Source organism: Myotis lucifugus, unplaced genomic scaffold (genome assembly GCF_000147115.1).
Source record: "Myotis lucifugus unplaced genomic scaffold, Myoluc2.0 scaffold_77, whole genome shotgun sequence".
In the NCBI taxonomy this organism is placed as follows: domain Eukaryota; kingdom Metazoa; phylum Chordata; class Mammalia; order Chiroptera; family Vespertilionidae; genus Myotis; species Myotis lucifugus.
Genome location: NW_005871125.1, coordinates 2,012,033 through 2,035,444, shown reverse-complemented (window position 1 = coordinate 2,035,444; position 23,412 = coordinate 2,012,033). Strand labels below are relative to the sequence as shown.

General features: G+C 40.8%; 1 long non-coding RNA gene across 1 annotated transcript; it reads left to right on the top strand.

Moving 5' to 3' along the window:
* Nucleotides 1-4,698: 4,698 nt before the first annotated feature.
* Nucleotides 4,699-16,153, top strand: LOC111826416. The gene is made up of 3 exons (XR_002829749.1): nt 4,699-4,722; nt 15,145-15,317; nt 15,911-16,153. It is a non-coding gene; the product is annotated as an uncharacterized LOC111826416 (long non-coding RNA).
* Nucleotides 16,154-23,412: the final 7,259 nt, after the last annotated feature.

Genomic DNA, 23,412 nt, shown 5'->3' with positions numbered 1-23,412 from the left:
CTTGCTCTTCTGCCTGGAAAACTCTTCCCCAAGTATTCTTTTAATGTCTGCTCAAATCTCACATGATGCCATTCCTGCCAGCCTTTCTAAAACAGTATCCCTGTCCTTTCAGCTCCCCATTCCCTAATCCTGCCCACTTTCTTTACAGCACTAGTCACTATCTGAAATTATATAATTACTTGTCTATTGTCCTCCTTCCCCATTAGACTGTAAGGCTGTTCGTAAGGGCAGGGAGTTTGTGGATTGTTGGATTCCCTGGGCCAAGCACACAGTGGCCTCAATAAATATTGTTAAGTAAATGAATGAATGGTTATCATCCACAGCAGTATTTCTCAGCTTGAGATCCAAGCATATGGTTGTAGAAAATCCACAAATTCTCTGCAAGATTAAAAAATTTAAGTTGCCCAGCCAGTGTGGCTCGGTAGTTGAGCATCGACTGTGAACCAGGAGGTCACCGTTCGATTCCCGGTCAGGGCACATGCCCGGGTTGCGGGCTCAATCCCCAGTGTGGGGCATGCAGGAGGCAGCCAATCAATGATTCTCTGTCATCATTGATGTTTCTAGCTCTCTCTCCCTCTCCCTTCCTCTCAGAAATCAATAAAAATATTTTTTTTAAAAAATTTTGTGTTGCTATTTTTATACTAATCTAAAACAGTGACGTTGCTTGTGATTTTCCAGGTGAACACCTTAAAACATGAAGTTTTGAGGGCCTGAGTTCATGTTGAGTTTAGGATTTTGTTTCTATCAGATAAAAACTAAAGGACATCATGACACAGTGTAGTAAAGATTTCACAGTAATTTTGATAGCGAGTGGAGTCATCACATGTCACACAATAGCCTAGACAGGCCAAGATCAAAAGGACCAGCACTGCCCGGCCGGTGTGTTTCAGTGGTTGAGCCTCGATCTATGAACCAAGAGGTCATGGTTTGATTCCTGGTCAGGGCATATGACCGGGTTGCAGGCTCGGTCCCTAGTAGGGGTCGTGCAGGAGGCAGCTGATCAATGTTTCTGCTTCTTCCTTCCTCTCTGAAATCAATAAAATATATTTTAAAAAGAAGTTGCTTTAAAAAAAAAAGAACCAGCACTGTCAGTGCCACATTCCAGTTAGAAGTAGACATTGCACAAAACACACACAGAGACATATGCTTATATTCACAACAACTTAGTAGCTGTAAGAGAACCCGTAAATACACAGTGAAGAATTGGTTTTTGGTTCCCAGCAATAATTAGATTAGATACTATTTAATTTAGATCTCAAATACTCAAAAATAGTAACGCTATCTTATAGTGCATAAGACTGCCTTACAGAGTTATCAAGTGATAGTCAATTAAAATTGGCATTCCAAGATTTTTCAGCACTAGAATTTTTACTAAAACATAAGAACTAATTATCTTGCCGAAACCGGTTTGGCTCAGTGGATAGAGCGTCGGCCTGCGGACTGAAGGGTCCCAGGTTCGATTCCGGTCAAGGGCATGTACCTGGGCTGCGGGCACATCCCCAGTAGGAGATGTGCAAGAGGCGGCTGATCGATGTTTCTCTCATCGATGTTTCTAACTCTCTGTCTCTCTCCCTTCCTCTCTGTAAAAAAATCAATAAAATATATTTAAAAAAAAAAAAAAAGAACTAATTATCTAGCCCTGGCTATTGTGGCTCAGTTGGTTCGGCATCATACTGTGCACCAAAAGGTTGCTGGTTTGAGGAGGGCACAGGCCGAGTTTTGGGCTCAATCCCCAGTAGAAGGCGTGCAGGAGGCAGCTAATCGATGTTCAGCTCTCACATCAATGTTTCTCTTTCCTCTCCCTAAAAATCCATTAAAATTTTTTTTAAAAAGAACTAATTATCTAGAACGAGCAGCAAAAGACCTGGGAAGTATCATTTGCATTGACATTTTAAAGTAAACAATACAGAGACACATTTAATATAGATCAGAAGTGGAATCAAAATGCTCATAAATTTAACACTTTACAATTCAAGTTAACATTAATTTTAAATGGCTGGACCACATAACCACTGCAATTATAGTACCTTTGCCTCCTCTTCTTTTTCCCTTTATTTAGAACTCAGGGGTTACTTTTGGTGTAAAAGAAAATAAAGTTCACGAATTTAGTAAAAGAAATATCTGTTGCATCTTCATTCCAGTAACAACTTTGTGTTTCTGTAGAAATGGGCTGACCTCTTTTCCTGAACCTTCTAGCTCTATCACAAATACAGTCTAATTCAGTTCCTTTCAAAAGTAAGGCAAAGGTCAGAACAAGTAGTATCCAGACACATTGTCCATATGTGTAGTTTCATAAGTCATATTTTTAAAAAAATATATTTTATTGATTTTTTACAGAGAGGAAGGGAGAGAGAGAGTTAGAAACATCGATGAGAGAGAAACATCGACCAGCTGCCTCCTGCACACCCCCTACTGGGGATGTGCCCGCAACCAAGGTACATGCCCTTGACCGGAATCAAACCTGGGACCTTTCAGTCCGCAGGCCGACGCTCTATCCACTGAGCAAAACCGGTTTCAGCCATAAGTCATATTTTAATAGGTGAGAGAAGAGCATACTTTTTTAGCCCTGTGAATCATTTACACATACGTTTTATAGTATTCCAAGGTATAAGTGCATCATAGTTATGATGTACAAGAATTTAAACCCAACACAGTCTGCAAGCAGGAGTTTTTATTTAATTGGGCAGCAATATACATTCTGTTGTTGTATTCCTGGCCAGGTGGCTCGGTTGGTTGGAGCATCGTTCAGTGAACAGGGGTTTCAGGTTTGATCCCCAATCCTCGGTAGAGGTATCTGGGGGAGGCAATCGATTGATGTTTCTCTTTCACATCAGTGTTTCTCTCTCTATCCCTCTTTCTCTCTCTCTCTAAAAATCAATAAACATCCTCAGGTGAGGATTGGAGAAAGGAAATATATATATATATAAAATATTATAGGAAATGATATGTATGTGCTAAATTAAAGCATTGGCACTAGGTGTCAGCAAATCACAATATCGAAGAGCACCTCAAGTTGAACATTGGTAAAATAGCAATAAGTGGACAGTATTTCACAAGGGCTCATCTCAATCAGCATTTTCCCATTCAAATACTAATTTCATATATCTTGATATTTGTGACGGTGTGTTCCATGAATTCGATAGATATTAATAGGTATCATGTTGAGGGAAGGGTCCTATAGTCAAGTAAGTTTAGGAAATGATGAGTAAACTAAGTTTTCTTTTTTTTTCCACTGTAGGTCTTCTCAGAAGCCTTCTATGCTGATGACATTGTGACTCTTTCCAGAGAGCAGCAGTGATGGCTCCAGAATGTCTAGGGAGAGGAAGAGCTTAGTGTCAAGAGTCTGCTCACAGCATAAGATACTAGGATGTGTCCTTCAGCTACATCTGTTTTGCACACTTTTATTTAGAGCTATACCAGGTATTTGGGGGTGACCTAGAGAAGCTAATAGAGATAATGGGGGTGTTTAGTGCCCTAAGCCATCCCTTAGGACAATTATTGATATATAGCATTTCCATACTTTGGCTACAAAAACATTTTGAATCTGTATCAGAGGCACACATTTTAGAAAAAAACAACTGAACAAATAGTATCTCTCATGGTCTCTACTTTTATCAGTGTGCTTGAAAAGGAGTTAATGTTTGCCCGTATTTTCTGATAATTTATGGAGGGTTTTTTTTTTTGTTGAATGTTTTATATTTTTGTATGTGATGTGAGGGATTCAACTTATCTTTTTATTTTATATTGCAAAATACCAATTGTCCCAAAATCTTGCTTTAAATGTGGTTTTGGGTCCTCGCCGGTTTTGCTCAGTGGATAGAGCACTGGCCTGTGGACTGAAGGGTCCTGGGTTCAATTATGGTCAAGAGCACATGCCTGGGTTGTGGGCTTCATCCCCTGTAGGGGGCATGCAGAAGGCAGCCAATCAATGATTCTCTCTCATCATTGATATTTCTATCTATCTCTCCTCCCTTCCTCTCTGAAATCAATAAAAGTATCCTATATAGTAAAAGCATAATATGGAAATCGACTGAACGGCTGAACAGCGGAACGACCATCCGGACGACCATCCGGACAACCATCTGGGACCACGCTGTGACACCCACTGGCGCCAGGCTAGCCAAGGCAGGTGCGATGTGATTGGTCGGGGGCCCAGCCATCACCCCAGATCGACCCGCAGAGGAAGGCCCAGGCCATCGGCCGGCAGGATGATCAATCCGGGGGCTCCATGATCGCCCAGAAGAGGGAGGCCCAGGCCACCGACCAGTGGGCTGCGGCAGGTGGGTGGGGCCTCCCTCTGCGAGAGAAGCCCGGGTCCCGGGTGCCGAAGGGAAGCTGGTGCCGGCAGCTGGGGGAAGGAAGGCCTACTCTCTTTTTAAAAAAATATATTTTATTGATTTTTTTACAGAGAGGAAGGGAGAGAGATAGAGAGTCAGAAACATCGATGAGAGAAAAACATCGATCAGCTGTCTCCTGCACACCCCCCACTGGGGATGTGCCCGCAACCAAGGTACATGCCCTTGACCAGAATCGAACCTGGGACCTTTCAGTCCACAGGCCGACGCTCTATCCACTGAGCCAAACCGGTTAGGGTGGAAGGCCTACTCTTGCACAAATTTCATGCATCAGGCCTCTAGTATTTAATAAAAGGGAAAAAAAAACTTAGTTAAATGTGGTTTTGGTTTTGTTTCCAGGTTCAGAACTCTACAGATCAACTTACCAGTAAGTTCAATATGTAAAACAGATAAGCGCAGTTGAAATGGGGCAAGATAAGAGTTATTTCAACCTGATAGCATCCCTGCCATCATTCCTACCCTCCACCCCTTTCCCCCCTCACCCCCCCCCCCCCCAACCAGAAGAAGCTCCAGAGGGTACTTTGGAAACCATTGGAAAAATTCATCCCATCATATATAACTTAAAATGCCACATCTTTAATATGCTACATTAAAATTTTTACTTATTTCTAATTATTTTTCTACCAAGCTCATACTCTAATTTATGGAGCCTAAGAACTTTATTATGTAACAAAAGAAGAAATTGAAACATCTAATAAGCAAGTAAAATAACAACATGGGTCCTTGGGGGCCTATAAAATTAGCATATTTCTTTAGAATAGTACCCATTATTGGCAGTAGTTGACTAAATACCTTCAATACAGAGATTAACTTGGTAAAACTATGTGTTGGTTGATAATTTTATAATATGTGTTACCAGTTTACAACGGTGATATTCTTCAATCCACCAAAGCACTATGATTTAACCCTAAAGAAATAACCAGAAATGTATGAAAATGTTTTTATATTGGTAGTATTGAAAATGAACCAAATGTTTAATAATGAGGGACTGGTTAAATAAATCCTAGCTCAGTCATAACACAGAATACTCTTCAGCCATTACAATGATGTTGTAAAGAAAATGTACCATACCAAGCACCTTAATTATATTGTCTTATTTTAAGACAATATAATATCTCTAGATGATAGGTATTATTATTCTATTTATAGATGAGAAAACCTAGAAGTAAAGTTCAAAAACCAATAAAGTTTTGTTGCTAAAATTCAACCCATTCTGCTCTTAATCCTTGTTCTTAATCACTGTCCTACTGATATGGGGAAATATTTATTTTTTTACTAAGTTGGTTTTTTGTTTGTTTTTTTTAATCCTCACCTGAGGATATTTTTCCATTGATTTTTAGAGAGAGTGGAAGGATGGGAAAAAGAAATAGAGAGACAAAGAGAGAGAAAGAGAGAGGAAGGAAGGAAGGAAGGAAGGAAGGAAGGAAGGAAGGAAGGAAGGAAGGAAGGAAGGAAGGAAGGAAGGAAAGAAAAGGAAGGAAGGAAGGAAGGAAGGAAGGAAGGAAGGAAGGAAGGAAGGAAGGAAGGAAAGAAAGAAAAGAAAAGAAAGAAAGAAAGACACATCAACTGATTGCCTTCCACACTTGCTCTAAGTGGGGATCAAACCTGCAATCCAGGTATGTGCCCTTGACTGGGAATCAAACCCGAGACCCTTTGTTGCTGGGAGCTGACACTCTAACCATTGACCAACAAGGCCAGGGCTAAGTTATTGTTTTAATGCCGTTTAACTGATTAAATAAACAAACAAACCTTTCCTCCTATATATAATCACTTCTTCCTTTCCAAATTTACTGATGCTTAGAAATCCCCCCTTCCCCCCACCCAAGTGAATCTACTTTATGCAGTCTTAAAATTGATTTTGGAAGTATTAAATGTCTGCTCGAAGAATTCAAACAATACTGAAAATTATAAAGTAGATGCATCTTTAATCATAAAATATATATTTGCATATGATTGGAAATACTTGTGGGCTCTGTTTTATATTCCATCAATTCTCTCTCTTCTTACTCTAAGGTCCACTTTATAGGCCGGTTGGAGCTGGAAACAGACCAGAAAGGCAAACTAGGTGGAGGGATGTAGGTCTGGATGGCTAACTTTAACACAGAAGAGTCCATTTGTATGTGGTATAGCATGGTGGTTCTGGAACCCGACTGGCTAGATTGAAGTCCCAGCTTTTGAACTTGGGTAACTTGTTTGTCCTCTCGGTGCCTCCGTGTCTTCATAAAATTAAGGCGGTCATTGAACCTACCTCATAAGATTGTGATTAGGAATAAATTAATTAATGCATGTCAAGTGCTTAAAACAGTGCCTGGAACATAGTACTCAGTCATCCTATATAATAAAAGGCTAATATGCAAATTGTCCCCTCGGGAGTTCAACCAACTGGTAGTTCAACCGCTCGCTATGATGTGTACTGACCACCAGGGGGTGGCACAGAATGAAGGAAGACCCTGGCCGGCAGAAGCCGGAAGGCCCCAATCGACCCTGATCGCCGGCCACGGCTAGGGACTCTACCTGTTCACAAATTTTGTGCACCGGGCCTCTAGTTAGATATAATTGTCAAGATAATGATGAAGAAGGAGAAGGAGAAGATTCTGCACAGGTTCAGAGATGGGAAAGAAAAGAAAAATAACTTATGAGTGCTTACTATGTGCCATATACTTACATGATCTCCCTATTTGATCTGAGTTAGATATTTTCATCATTCCCTTTTTATGCAGATGTGGAATCTAAAATTCAGAGCGGTTACATATGGAAGTAGTAGACTGAATCACTAGACCCATTTCAAGAACTATGAACAAGATAAATACTGAAAGCCACCTGGCCAGGAGATAGCAAAATACTGAGGAACGACACGAAAAATAGGCCTACAGAGTCATGACGCCCTTTAGGACCAAGGGGGCAGTGTTTAACATTCAGGACTCGTTGTGTGCCCAGTCTGGTATCAGAAAACTGTGCTTTGGGAATCCAACTGGTGTATTTTCAGTAAACACTTTCTGTTTTGTTTTCCTTAGTTTGTGCTAAAATTATTTCTGAATTTTCAGTCTTTGATTTGTGTTTTGAGGGAGCAAAAAGGAAAAAGGAGCCCTGGCCGGATGACTAGGTTGGAGTGTCATTCCATACACCAGAAAAGGATGTAGGTTCAATCCCTGGTTGGGGTTTGTACTCAATAATCCTCAGCGAGGTTTTTTAAAAAAGAAAAGGGAATCTGTGGCCATCTTCTGCTGGAAGAGCATGTCAGTTAGATACCAGGTGTGCTGGGCTTCCAATGCCAGAAGCCCAAGAGGGAGACGGAATGGAGACGGAACAGGGAGGAGCAGCCTCCTCCCCAGAGGCCTCTGGAGTCCTCTCTGCTCTCACCGCAGAGGGCTTTGAACAATGCTTCCTGAGGGTGGCCTTTCACTTACTCATCTGTCCAGCATGACTCATCCCAAGAGTGTTGAGTAAGTGGAATTTTATGGTATTTATATTTTTGTGACTTTTATAAACATGGTGATGTGGAAAGAGCGTGGACTTTGGAGTCAGGCGGACCTGAGGTAAACTCCTGGCTTTGTCACTTAGCAGTTGTGTAATTTTGGCCTAGTTACTAACTTCTCTGGGCTTCTTCATCTACAAAATAGGAATAATTAATTGTACTTAACAGAATTGGTATGAAAATGAGATGAGGCAGCAAAAAATGAAAGTGGGCAGCATAAACTCTGGCACACTTTCTCTGGCAGATTGTGGGTTTGGATATGCCTTCGGCCATGTCTTGTATTGATTTTTATACTTTTCTTCTGTACCAGTGCAGTGGTAGAGCTAACACTTTCTCACTTCACCCATCCCCTCTCTCCTTCCCTGCCTCTTCTGGTCTTTATCAGGGAACCTGCTATCTTATTTGGTTTTGTTCTTTTACTACATATGATTAGATCTATAGCTATTGAATTTTCCTTGTTGAGACTTGCTTTGTGACCTACTACAAGATCACTTTTACAAATAACCTGAGAAAGAATGTGTACTTTTTAATTCTTTAATAAGCTGCTATAAACCACTTACAACAGCGCCTGGCACATTGTAAGCACCATATAGTGTTAAACTTTAAAAATAACCATAAGGTGTGCAATTATACATAAGTCCAGTAGCTCAAAGTTGTTAACTGTCTTTTTCAAATTTTGTATGTTTGAGCTCTTAATTTTTAAACTAGTGTGTTAAATATTCCCTGTGATTAAAAAACAAAACTTCCCGTGATTGTGGCTGTGTACATATTTGCATATATTCTGCCAACTTTTGCTCCCTGGCACGGGAGTGAGAGATCCCAGTCAGTTGTCTGGATCCCATTCCCTGATCCCTCCCACAGGGGGGTGGGGAGAGCTGTGCTTCATTGCACAGCAGAGGACTAGGACAGAAGTCAGGGCACTGACTGAGTGGAAAAGGCATCATAGAGCAATACAAGTTCATGAGCTCAAACACACCGAGAATCACAGTGGGTTGACTCCTTTTTGTAAGGTTTCTCTCTGCAACCTAATCATCACTTGCTGCATTAATATTTCTCCTCTCAAATGCCCTCTGCTCCCTCCACCCTAATTTCTCGGAAGTATAAGCCAACTTTTTGGATAATATTCACCAAATTCCTTCCATCCAATTTCAATATTTATATGATACCTATGGGACTGGAAGGTTTGGAAGAAATATTTCTTAACTGATTCAATAAAAATTGAATATTGTTGGCTGTGGTAAACAGAATATACATGGAGAAGAGTGGGGAAAATAGACATGAAACAAATAAACCCAAGCGAATTGTGAAAATTGCTACAGGAGAAAAGAACCATTTCTATAAGGTGAAAACAATGGGTGGGGGAGTGTACTGTGAAGAAGTGATGGGGAGGATGTTCCAAGAGGAGTGAGCAGCTTAGGGAAAAGTCATGGGCCAGGACAGGCCTTGGCCATTGAAGAGCTGAAAGAAGCTAGTGAGGTGGGAGCATAGTGAGTGGCCCAGAGGAGGCAGTAGAGATGCAGGGCTGTCTTACATAGGGCTGTATGAACTGTGTTAGAGCTTCTGATTTTATTCCAGAAATTGGAGTCCACTTAAGGGTTTTAATCAGAGAATGAGGTGACTGGAATTACAGTGTGTGTGTGTGTGTGTGTGTGTGTGTGTGTGTGTGTGTGTGTGTGTGTTTAAATATATTTTTATTGATTTCAGAGAGGAAGGGAGAGGGAGAGAGATACAGAAACATCAATGATGAGAGAGAATCATTGATCAGCTGCCTTCTGCATGCCCCACACTGAGGATCGAGCCCGCAACCCAGGCATGTGCCCTTGACCAGAATCAAACCTGGGACCCTTCAGGTCGACACTCTGTCCACTAAGCCAAACAGCTAGAACTGGAATTATGGTTTTAAATATAACTCCAGCTAGTAGGTGGAGAATGACTAGAGATCAAGCGTGGAAGCAGGGATGCCATTCCAAAGAACTTTGGCAAATGGAGATTTGTGGTGACTTCAGAGTACGTTTCCCTCTTGTACACGAGTTTACTAAAACCAACTGACTTAATCTGTAATTAATTATATACACAGTTCATGATTGACCATAACAGACACTTCACAGGTCTAAAAGGTCTAGAGTTACAACCATAACCCCACCCCCAATTTAAATTTGTGGATAATTTGTAAAAAATATTTTAAATTTAAACTTCTATAAAAAGAGTACAGTAAATTTCCATTACTTTGGGAATTACTCATTGATTGTTAAGTTTGCTGAAATTTACTTCATCTGCCACTTTTTTTCTTCCTTTGATGAAATATTGAAAAGCAAATCCCAAGTATGTAATTTTGTTCCTTCATATATTAAGAATCCATCTCTAAAATATGAGCATTTTCTTACATACCACAAAACTGACAGTTTATTGCTAAAATCTATTTCCAGGTCTATAACCAAATTTATTTGGTTATAGAAGAATGTCTATAACCTCAAAAATGTCTTTCATAGTTGGTTTGTTCAAATCAGAATCTAATTAAGATCTATACAATTATTAGATGTTTTTAAACCCAGGGCACTGCTAGTTTCTTTTCCTCTCCTGTCTTCTTTTTCGTTTTTTCCTTTTAAAAAATTACATCATTGACTTGTAGATTCCTTTTCCTGTAAAATGTCTAAAGATTTCATAATACAACTCTTAAAAAAATAGCCCAGCTGGTGTGGCTCTGTGGTTGAGCATCGACCTATAAACCAGGAAGTCACAGTTTGATTCCCGTCAGGGCACATTCCCAGGGTTATGGGCTCAATCCCCAGTAAGGGTCATGCAGGAGGCTGCCAATCAATTATTCTCACTTATTGATGTTTTCATTTTTTAAAAATATATTTTATTGATTTTTTTACAGACAGGAAGGGAGAGGGATAGAGAGTTAGAAACATCAATCAGCTGCCTCCTGCACACCCCCTACTGGGGATGTGCCTGCAACCAAGGTACATGTTTTTGACCAGAATCGAACCTAGGACTCTTCAGTCCGCAGAGCATTGGCCTATCCAGAGCCAAACTGGTTAGGGCATATTGATGTTTTTTATCTCTCTCCTCTCCCTTCCTCTCCAAAGTCAATAAAACATATATATATTTTTTTTTAAAGGAAAAAATATGGGGTTTGAGCCTTACTTTCCAGTAAGTTAGACCATCTCTCTGGAATGTTCTTTCAAGTGTCTGGCATACAACACAGTCCAGTGAACCATAAGCATTCACCACACTTGGCACATACATGCAATCTGTTCAATAAGAATGCTTGTGCTTAATGTTTTGATTTTATCATTGTCTTCTCAGGTCCTGGCCTGCTCACTCACTGTGAATTGTCTACTATTATTAAATTAACATAATCTGAAAATAGCACAGTTTCTCAAATGTTTTTAAAAACAATGAAGATAATGCTTTGATTTGCTAACCTCAGAAATTAGAAAATTAAAAAAAGTTGAACTGGAGATAGCATCAGTCAAAGCCAAATTTGGTTCCACTTTAAGGATGTGCAGAAGAAGCAGTGACCTAACAATGCCTGTCTTTTTCACCTCAATGTCTGCCTCTGAGAAGGAAGGACTTTGATTTCTTTGCTATCATCAGCCTCTTTTGCCAGCGGAGCCAAGTCTAATCACCTGCGGTAACTAGCGTTAGATCACTAGTTCTTTTTGCTTTGTTGTTTCAACAGTTATCGTGCATGAATATTGCCAATGTAAAGTAAAAGGATTTTAAAATAACCATCTCCTGTTAATCCTTTTGAATTATTCATTAGTTGGATTCAAATGCAGGTGTAATTCCAAATCCAGCATAAACCATATTTACATTGATATCTAATCTTACTTCATTTATACAAAAAAATTGAATCTGTGCTCCCACATTCTAGACTTAATCCTGGCTCTGCCACTTACAGAAACCATTTAATTTTTCTGAGCCATAGTTTTTTTCCTGTAAGATGGACATATCCTACTTAATTTATATAGACATAGGGATAATAGATGAGACTGATTTTAAAATGTAGCTTGAGTAAATTTGGCTGTCTATTAGATCAGGCCCTAAAGTAGGAAACATTTGACAGAAACATACTTGATTTTTAGATAAAAGTGACAAGGGGTTGGGAGCCAGGATCCTTGGACCCTCAAGCTAATATGGCTTCAGCTGTCCTCTCTTAGTCCCTATAGCACAATGGTTCTCAACCTTGGCTGCACATTAGAATCACCTGGGAATCTTTAAAATCCTGATTTCTGGGCCTCATCCTCCGGAAATTCTGTTTCTTTGTTACCAATGTTGTGGCCTCACCCCATAACAAAGAAACAGAATTTCCGGAGGATGGGGCCCAGAAATCAGGATTTTAAGAAGATTCCCAGGTGATCTAATGTGCAGCCAAGGTTGAGAACCACTGCTATAACAGAGGAGTGTACAGCAGAGTAGACCAGAAAGATACTAGCCATAGATACGGGCTGGAGCCTCAAGGCAAGGTCTGAGATGAATCGGCCTAAAATGGGAAGAGCTAGAAGAGATTTGAGGAGTTATCTAGTACAATCTCCCAGCCATTTGAGAGTATGCTGCCATGTACCATAATTTATTTATCCACTCCCCTAGTGGTTGACATTTAGGTTGTGCCCCAGTCGTGCCCTTTACAAATTTTATGTGACTTTTTTGGGTACATATATCTTTAGGCTCATTTAGGGATATTTCAGTACTCTAGATTTCAACAAGTGGAATTACTGGGTCACAGAAACATGTAAAATGCTAAGTCTTTCCAATCTGCCATCCCCCAAACCTGTGTGCTTGTACCAAGTATATGGACATGGACTAACACAGGATGTTATCAGTCTTTTGTATATATTGTGACATCACAATAAGTCTGGTTAACATCCGTCACCACACATAGTCACAAATTTTTATGCTATTTTTAAAACGCTTTAAATCAAAGAGATTTTTAATTGTATCTCTTTTTTATTTTATCTTAATTTTAACATTTATAAAGAACTTTGGCATCTCCCTTGTTTATCCTAGCTTCTACCTCTTGGTGGGAAAAGGGTTTTCTCTGGGAATTGCCATTCTGGCCTCCAGGGGGCACTGTTTCCCTTTAAATGTTGTGGAACAAGTATTACAGATAATGACCCCAGAAAGTATTTAAACAAAAGTTTACAAAGGGCTCCAGATGAACAGAAGGCAAATGAGTACAGGGAGTAATATACAACTATATAATGTGGTTCACTAAATGCGGTATAGGCATTTCAGCGTTTGACACCATAAAATGATTCCTCCCTACCTTGCTTCCCACTGCATACACTAAGCACAAGCCATTTTTTTCTCTTCCTGCACTATGGACTCAAGCAAACAAAATTCTTCAAAAATTAGCCCCCAAGCCCTGACCGGGTTGGCTCAGTGGATAGAGTGTCGGGCCGGGCCATGGACTGAAAGGTCCCAGGTTCGATTCCGGTTGAGGGCATGTACCTTGGTTGCAGGCTCGATCCCCAGTAGGGGGCATGCAGGAGGCAGCTGATTGATGTTTCTCTCTCGTGGATGTTTCTAACTCTCTAACCCTCTCCCTTCCTCTCTGTAAAAAGTCAATAAAAATATATTTTTTAAAAAATTAGCCCCCAAATTGATAAGGCTAGTTCAGCTAAGGGTTTCCTTCCAAATTCTAGTTTCCAATCTCATTGTCTGCCTCTTTCCTAGATACTAGACCAGGGGTGGGCAAACTTTTTGACTCGAGGGCCACAATGGGTTCTTAAACTGGAGGTTGTAGCTTTAACTTGTTGGAAGAGACTTATCTATGGGTCTCTCAGGCCCCTCCATGTCATGCTCAGTATGCCAAGGGTATGGTCTTTTTTTTTTTAGTTTTATTCATTTCAAACGGGCCATAGTTTCCCCACGGCTGTACTAGACCCTAAGCATGTCAGTCCTCTTCTAGGAAGATGGCATTGCCTACCCCTTTAACAGAGGTTGTAGCTTGTTGGAAGAGACTTATCTATGGGTCTCTCAGGCCCCTCCATGTCATGCTCAGTATGCCAAGCAAGCAAAGCCCTGGCCACTTGTATTATCTATTATCGCATAACAGATTACTCCAAAACAAAGGCTTAAAACAACAAACATTTATTTTCTGACAGTGTTGAACCCTCAAGCTACTGTGGCTTCAGCAGTCCTCTCTTAGTCCCTATAACAGGTAAGTGTACAGCAGAGTAGACCAGAAAGACACTAGCCATAGATATGGGCTGGAGCTATCTTCCCCAGAGTGTGCGAGGGAGAGGGTGCCCAAGACAGAAGCCATGGTCTTTTTATAACCTCATTCAGAAGCAAAATCTTTAATTGAAGGAGTGAATGCCCGAAGGCAGGAACCATTATGGGCCATATTGGAGGCTTTTTACCACATCACTCTATTTAAGACATTTGTCATGGTTGTGTTGGCAGCAAACAATCTTGAGGGACGAAGTAACATCTCCCTCTGGGACAGGGCAGGCTTAGCTTTCCGCCTGCTTGAAAAGTAGTGGGTTCCCCCAAACTCATTGTTTTCCCACTGCACACCTGGCATCTATTCAGCCCTTTTTCGTCACCCCCATGGACCTTGGGGGCAAGAGGGGTTGATGCAAGCATTCTGATGTGCATGCTTTTTATGCTGTGAGTAAAACAAATCTTTTTCTCTGACTCATATTGTCTCTTGTCTTCTTTCAGCATCTGTGAAAAAGTAACAGGCTAACTTCTTGGCTTGTAAGTAGGAAAAAAAATCAATTAGGAGACCTGAATGTTTGACCCAACAGAGAAACCTAATCAGAATTGTATACAGGCCTTTGAGACCAACATTCACATAAGAGATCCATGTACACATTATTCATTTTTGACAAATATGTATGTGTCAGGTATTATTCTAAGAGTTTATGGGTATAAACTCAGTTAATCCATGAGGTAAACACTACTAAAAATCCCTATTTTACAGATGAGGAAGAAGAGACACAAAGATGGTAAGGAAATTGATTTAAGCCATGCATCTCATAAGTGTCAAAGCCTCATATTCAAGCAGACACAAACATAAACAACCTGCCTACAGTATCCATTGATCCACTATATCATGCTGTGTTAAGGGTTGAGGAGGGGTGGGGCAGAAGGAAGATAGGGAGAAATGACAAAATACAGAGCTAATTCCTCAAAACATTAGTTGAAATCTTTTATTTCTAATACTGTGATGTTTTAGTTTTTGTTGTTTCATTGCATATCTGAAGGATAAACTACCAATCACATTGATAAATACTTTGATTTGGTGTGCTGTATTTGGCTTGTTAGGATGCAATTTTTAAAATGTGCTCTAATATTCAGGTAAAAATGCATTGGCACATAAAAACCTGCACATGGAGTTTATAGCAGCTTTATTCGTAAGTGCCAAAACTTGGAAGCAACCATGATGTCCCTCATTAGGTGAATGGATGAACTGTGATACCAAGGAAGATTATTCAGTGCTAAAAAGAAATGAGCTATTAAGCCATGAAAAGGTAAGGGGAGTCTTAAATGCATATTATTATTGGGAGTTCATCTGAAAAGGTTATATATACTGTATGATTCCAATTATGTGACATTCTAGAAAAGGCAAAACTTTGGATACAGTAAAAAGATATGGTTACCAGGGGTTAGAAGGAAGGGAGGGATGAACAGGCAGAGGAGTTTTAGGGGAGTGAAACTATTCTGTCTGGTGCTATAATGGTGGATGCATGTCATTATACATTTATCCAAACCCATAAAACATACGCCAGTGAACCCTAATGTAGACTATGGTCTTTGGGTGATAATGATGTATCAATGTAGATTCACTAATTGTAACAGATATACCACTATGATGGGAGATGTCAGTAGTAGGGGAGGTTGTGTATGTGTGGGAAGAAGGGTATGTGGGAACTCTGTGAACCTAAAAATGCTGTAAAAAAAATGTACTTTTAACATGCTTTGAAAATTACAATATACTTTAAAATGTAAAATATTATAATAGTGTATGTAGTAAGTTTTTGTTAACCTCATTTTATAACTGTTTAAGTCCCCCGTGCCCTTGACCTTGACTTTCTGCCTGTTACCTCCTCCTTTCCTTACCAAGTGTAAATGTCATGGCCTTCACTCAAGCCGTCTTCCTCAGCTTTATTGTCATTTTCTTGAGCCTTCACAACCCAGCTTCAGTCCAGCTGACTGCCTCCGCCATGGCTATACCAGGGCTGCAGAGCTTTGCTGGGGAAAAATCACAATGGTGAAGTTGATGTCTACTATGTGACCTGCAGCCTAATACATCAGCGCATCCCTCCGTGTGTCCTGCAACTGTGTTCTCAGATCAGAGTTTTCTACTTCAAACATATATCAGTAAGTTTTAACTGTAGTTTTCTGTTTTTGATATTGTACTATTTTGAATAAATATGTTCAAAGTTTTGTGCCATTTCTTCTTTTTTTTGTAACTTGTGATATTTATTTTAAATCACGTGACTTTAGTGCCATTTCTTCTTATTCTACAGATGCAGTCATGTGCTGCTTAACACAAGGATGCATTCTGAGAAATGTGTTGTTAGGTCATTTCATTGTTGTGTGAGTCTCGCAGAGCGCACTTACACAAGCCTAGATGGTATGGTCCACTATTATGATTGGATGTGCTATGCTTTTATACGACTGGCAGCGAAGTAGGTTTGCTTACATGAGCATCACCACAACGGCTATTGTATCACTAGGTGATAATTATGGGCACCAACCCCATTATGATCTTATGGGATCTCCATGGTATATGTGGTCCATTGTTGACTGAAATGTAGTCATTTGGCACATGACTGTAGTTAACTTATTGTATATATAAAAAATTGGGTTCACATTATTAATTAAGCTGTTTTTGATTAAAATAACTAACAAAATCTGGCTACTAATTATGTAGAACTATGGCAGATAAGCATATCTATCAAGGAAGTGCTTATGCATTAGCAAAGAGGGAAGGGGAAAATAACGTGGTTTGATATATTTAGAGTTGCTTTAGTTATTGGTTAGACAGGTCTCTTTAAGAAGAGTCTGTGAAAAAGTTGAGTCATATTCCCTTCTCTGATGTGCTTCAGTGCCCTAGAATAAGCCTCCCTTGTTCAAAATTAGGGCACCTCTTCACTCAAGGAGCTCAATCAAAATCCAGTCCAGTCCACCCAGGCTTCTCTTTTTGCACGGCTGTGGGCTGCTCCCTGGGTCAGTATTGATCCCTAGGGCCTCAAACTGGCGGCCCCTGGGGCAGATTCACCTGATAGATGTGGCTTCTTTGGCCTGTACAGTATTTTAAGAAAATTTGAATCTGTTCCTAGCATTTTGAAATTATGCCTTCACATGAAGATGTATATTGTCGGCGTGTATTGAAAAATCAATATACCTGGCCACATCGGGCCCATGATCTTACATAGCAACGGTCAGCTGGTAGCTGCTGTCAGCCGTTCCCTTTAGAGAGGGCAGGCGGCTCCTGCCACTCACGAAGACTGATTGTCAGTTGCCATTTATCATCTTGCTTTCACCCAGTGGTTCTCAACCTTCTGGCCCTTTAAATACAGTTCCTCATGTTGTGACCCAACCATAAAATTATTTTCGTTGCTACTTCATAACTGTAATGTTGCTACTGTTATGAATCGTAATGTAAATATCTGATATGCAGGATGGTCTTAGGCGACCCCTGTGAAAGGGTCGTTCGACCACCAAAGGGGTCACGACCCACAGGTTGAGAACCGCTGCTTTCACCTCTTCTGACACTTGGCATCTGTGGTGCCTCCCAGGTACTTTGGGCATTTGAGTTGGTAAACTCTCTACACCTGGTCTTCGATGCCTTTCACCCAGCACCACCCATTGACACTGGGTGCTCTGTGGGGCTCTAGAAAGATCATAGGCTTCAAATCAAATGGACTCAGCTCTGCCACTTCCTGCCGTGTGGCCTGGGTAGGGTTATTTATCTCTTTGAACTTGCGTTTCTTTATCTGTGAAATGGGAATAATGATGGCATGGGGTGTTTGTTTGTTTGTTTGTTTGTTTTTTAGAGAGACAGAGAGAGGGGGAGCGAGACAGAGAGAAAGAGATAGAGAGAAAATTAAAGGCAATAATATAAATAATATGCTTCTGATGGAGCCGAGAGGAGGCAGGAAGCACTGGATGAGTGTGGCCTGCCTCCACCACCAACCTCTGTCCACACCACTCAGGGAGATGACAAGACCACTCCTGTTAAGGCATTGTCAACTCATAACTTTGTATGATACTCTCAGATGTCTAGACACAAATAAGAAAGTCATAAGAAACTAAATAGTACTTAAATAAAATGTATTTCTTATAATTGTCAGCTACCATCATCAAGGAACTATAATGGATTAAGCTGTTAGCCAGTAGCAATCCTATTGCTTGGAGGATAATCTTATGGTACGATAAGTCAGTTCTTGCAATTAGTTATGTAAAGAAACATAAATTGCCCGATCAGCATGGCTCAGTGGTTGAATGTCACGGTTCCATTCCCATCAGGGCACATGCCCAGGTTATGGGCTCGATCCCCAGTGGGGGGTGTGCAGGAGGCAGCCAATCAATGATTCTCTCTCATCGTTGATATTTCTCTCTCTCCCTCTCCCTTCCTCTCTGAAATCAATAAAAATATATTTAAAAAAAGAAAAGTAGGGACTCTTTCCCCCTCCCCACATGGGAGTCTGTACTTGTTCTTCAATAAATTTCCACGTTTGCTAAATAAATAAGTAAGAAAGTAAGTAAATAGAAATGTATATTTTTAAAAAAAGAAAACAAAAATTAAAAAGTTTGTGAGTTCGAATGGTTTCCAAAATGGGGGGGGGGGGGGCGGGGGAGGAGACAATTCTCCACATGCCCACATTTGCTCACACACTGCAACCTTTGTAGGGCTCCTGATATAGCTATATATCTAACTAGAGGCCCGTTGCACAAAGAGATTCGTGCAATAGGCCTTCCTTCCCCTGACTGCCGGCACCAGTTTTCCTCCGGCACCCAGGACCCAGGCCTTCACTCTGGCCACAGCGGAGAAGCCAAGCCTCTTCAGCCTTCAGTCTTTGCTCCACGCCTGCATATGCAAATTAACCGCCATCTTTGTTGGGTTAATTTGCATACCCATCCGATTGGCTGGTGGGCATAGCGGAATGACACCAATTTGCATGTTTCTCTTTTATTAGTGTAGATTGTTTTCTGTCTGCTACTATAACGTATTACCACAAACTTAGAGACGTAACACAACACACATGGATTATCTTAAAGCTCTGTAAATTATCTTATAGCTCTGTCCTCGAGCTAAAATCAGTGTGTCAGCAGGGCTGCACTCTTTTTTGGAGGCTCTAAAGTGAATTCATTCCCTTGCCTTCTCCACCTTCCAGAGGCTGCCCACATTCCTTGGCTCATGGTTTCTCTCTTCACCTTCAGAGCCAGCCATGTTGCATCTCTGTGATCATTTTTCCACAGTCACATCTTTCTCTGACTTTGTTCTATTGCCTCCCTCTTTCACTTTTAAGGACTCTTGTGATTACCTTGGGCCCACCAAGAAAATCCAGGATATTCTTCCTATCTTAAAGTCAGCTGATTAGAAAGAAGCCTTAATTCCATCTGCATCATTAATTCTTTTTTAAAAAATATATTTTATTGATTTTTTTACAGAGAGGAAGGGAGAGGGATAGAGAGTTAGAAACATTGATGAGAGAGAAACATCGATCAGCTGCCTCCTGCACGTCCCCCACTGGGGATGTGCCTGCAACCAAGGTACATGCCCTTGACCGGAATCGAACCTGGGACCCTTCAGTCCGCAGGCCGACGCTCTATCCACTGAGCCAAACCAGTCAGGGCTCATTAATTCTTTAAAAAGATAATTTATTTTTTACATTGAGGTATCGTTGACATATAATATTATGAGTTTCAGGTGTGCAACAAAATTATTCCATATGTGTACGTATTGTGACATGATCACCACAATAAATCTAGTTAACATCCATCACCATACATAAGTAGAACTTTTTTTTCTTGTGACGAGAAATGTTAAGATCTACTCACTTAGTAAACTTAAAATACACAATACAGTATTATTAACTACAGTCACCATGCTGAAAATACATCCCATGACTTACTTATTTTGTAACTGGAAGTTAGTTCCTTTTGATCCCTTTCACCCATTTCATTCTCCCTACCTCTATGGCAATCACTAATCTGTTCTCTGTATCTATGAGATCTTTTTTGTTTTTATTTTTTTTCTTAGATTCCACATATGGTATTTGTCTTTCTCTGTCTTACATTTGACTTAGCATAAGGCCTTCAAGGTTCACCCATGTTGTCCATGCAACCCTAATTCTCTGCCGTGTAATGTAACATAGTCACAGGTCCCGAGGACTAGGATGTGACTTCTTTGGGGGACCATCATTCTGCCTATCATAATGAGTATGTACTTTTATATGTGATTTATATATATTATAAATTATATATATACAACTTAAATTTTTATCATCTATTGTGTTCTTACCATGTAATTATTTCCCCTAATACTCACAATAGCCCTATGAAACAGGAACTACTTTTACGAATGAGAAAACCGGGAGTTAGGAAATATACCTGGGTCCAGAGCTGGTCAGCAGCAGAGTAAGATTCAAACCCAGGCCTGTTTTCCTCTGGAGCCATGCTCGTAATCACTACACTGTATTAAAATCTGTTCAAATTGTATTTTTTTCTTTTGATTTTCTAAGGAAATGATTATCATAGTAAAATTTGATTTTTCTTTGGGAGGGATAGTCCAGGAAGTATGTATCAGTTAAAATTCAAATGAAGATACTGGTTTTTTAATTGTCTGAATGTGCTGCTTATGTTTTTCTAAATTTAATTTTATAATATCACAGATTTTTGTAACTAATTTTGACTTTTCCTATCATGCTCTAAATTTCTGAACTGTTAGTACCTCTTTTAAAAGTCAAACAGATGTAGGTTCCTCCAAAGACTGTGAGCTTTAACTTTGCTTATTTGCTGAGTTTAAAAGTAAACGAGACCCCAGGAAGTCATGTGGTTGTGTTTTTTGCTTTGAATACCTCAAATCACCATGTTTTCTTGCTATTTAGGGAAATGGTATAGGATTCTATTTTAGGCATGCAAGGAATTTTAATTTCTATGAACTTAGTTTCCAGCAGTACTTTCCTCTACCTGTTCTTCATGTGATTGTTCTCCTATGCAAATAAGTAGCAATTAAAAATAATTTATCCAAAAAAAATAATTTGTCACAGTCATGGGTTGAAATTACATATAATGAGATGAAATTTGAAAGAGGTGGTTGAAGCTAAATAACATGCCTGTAAAACTTTCAACTAATATGGTACTAAGTATGAAGGAATACAGTACAAAACAAAAGGATGATAGTTAAAAAGGACATGTACTGAGGAGTACATTCAATAGTGAAAGCAATCCACATAGCATAAGGACAAAATTAAGGTGTTTTTCTCATTTTCTCATGTTCCAGTATGGATATAAAATCTCCTTGAAAGCACAGTACATCTTTGTACCTCAAACCTTCCCTCTGTCTTAACCCAGTGCTCTGTAGAGGAAATGTCTGTTGAATTAGAAATGTTTATGTCCACATAATTACCTTAAAAGCACTTTGCAGAAATCTAGAGGAGAAAATAAGAACTAAATGGTTATTTAAACTACATGAAAACTAAGTGGGTGTTCAAATGACCAGTTTCAAATTCCAGTCCCAATCCACAGCAGATCATTATCTGTGTAAAGGCCTGGGACTAGTGGCAAGGGGAAGGAGCTGAGAAGCAGATGATCCTGTGGATTTTAGTTGTGGGAATAGTTCCTTATTATATGTTTCATAAATGATGTAAACTACTGTTTGTGGGTGGGGAGTATATTTTTAATTTCTATCTCTCTGAGCCTAGCCCAATACCTGGGACACCCTAGGTACTCAACCAATAGTTAATGAATAAGGGGGAAGAGAACAAAAGGCATTTAATTCTTAGATGACACCAAACCAAGGTACAGAGATGGTAGAAGTTTACTGATATCTTGCTTTTTGAATATGCACCCCATCCTTTAAAAATGTTCAGCATGCACACCCACAGATAAATACATATTTGTGACAGCTGATACTAATATATGTATGCATTGTAAAATAGAAATTTCACATTAAAAATAACCAATACAGCCGAACCGGTTTGGCTCAGTGGATAGAGCGTCGGCCTACGGACTGAAGGGTCCTGGGTTCGATTCCGGTCAAGGGCATGTACCTTGGTTGCGGGCGCATCCCCAGTGGGGGGCGTGCAGGAGGCAGCTGATGGATCTTTATCTCTCATTGATGTTTCTAACTCTCTATCCCTCTCCCTTCCTCTCTGTAAAAAACCAATAAAATATATTTTTAAAAAATAACCAATACATTTAAAATAATTTAATGGTATTTTATTCATAGTATAAAAGCCTTTTTGCCCTAGCCGGTTTGGCTCAGTGGATAGAGCACTGGCCTGCGGACTGAAGGGTCCTGGGTTTGATTCCAGTCAAGGGCATGTACCTTGGCTGCAGGCTGTCCCTGGCCCTGGTCAGAGAGCATGCGGGAGGCAGCTGATTGATGTGTTTCTTTCACATTGATGTTTCTTCTCTGTCTCTGCCCCTTCCTTCCATTATCTCTAAAAATCAATGGAGATAGAGTATCGAAGATGGCGGCATAGGTAAACACCGTTGACTGCCGCCGTGGACAACCATTTCAAAAATACAACTAAAAGACGGAGCGGACATCAACCAGAACCACGGGAAGGCGGGCGGAGGACAGTCTCTTCAACTAGAAGCAAAAACAACAGCATTCCGACGCTCAGCGGAGGCGCAGTGTGGAAAATTTAAAGGTACGGCCGGCGCGGTGGTGACGGTGCGCGCGCAAACGGGCTGGCGGCGGAGGGCGCGGTTGTCGTTTTCAATCCGGAGCGAGTCTCAGACTCTGGGCTACAGATCCGGGCGAGTCTCTAGGGACCCAGACTCAAACGGGAGAAGCGGGACTGTCTGGCGGCGGCCCCTCCGAGGTTTGCAGCGGTTGCCGGGACGGAGAGGCAGAGCCCCTGGGGATGGACTGAGAGCGGCCATAGCGGCTCCCTCCCCCCGCCCTGTTGAGTCCGCCCCGCCCAAGCCTGCGCACAGCCATTTGCCGACCGCCTCAGGCAAAGGCTGGATTACACTGCCTATTTCCCTTCCACGTTACCACAATAAGGTGCAACCGGAAAGGCAGGGGGGGAGGGAGAAGAAAATACGAGAAAATGAAAATTCATAGCACTTTCTCTAACCTACCACTGCCACCCACCCCACGCCCGCCTGATGGGGAACGGAGGAGAGGAGGAAGGGAAGAGAGAAAAAAGTACACAGAGTGTGTTGATGCAGCTCCTAATCCCGCTCTGCCCATCCCCTCCCTCGGTATAGGAGAGAGGGAGGGAGAGAGGGAGAGAGAGGAGACGAGAATGTGCCCTTACTGTCGTCTCGTCTCCTGCTACGACAGATCACTGCGACACGAGGAGGAGAAGGGAAGAGGGTGAGATGGAGAGACCGGAAGGTGTCGTCTATCCATCAACTGTCTTCCTCTTCCATGGCAAC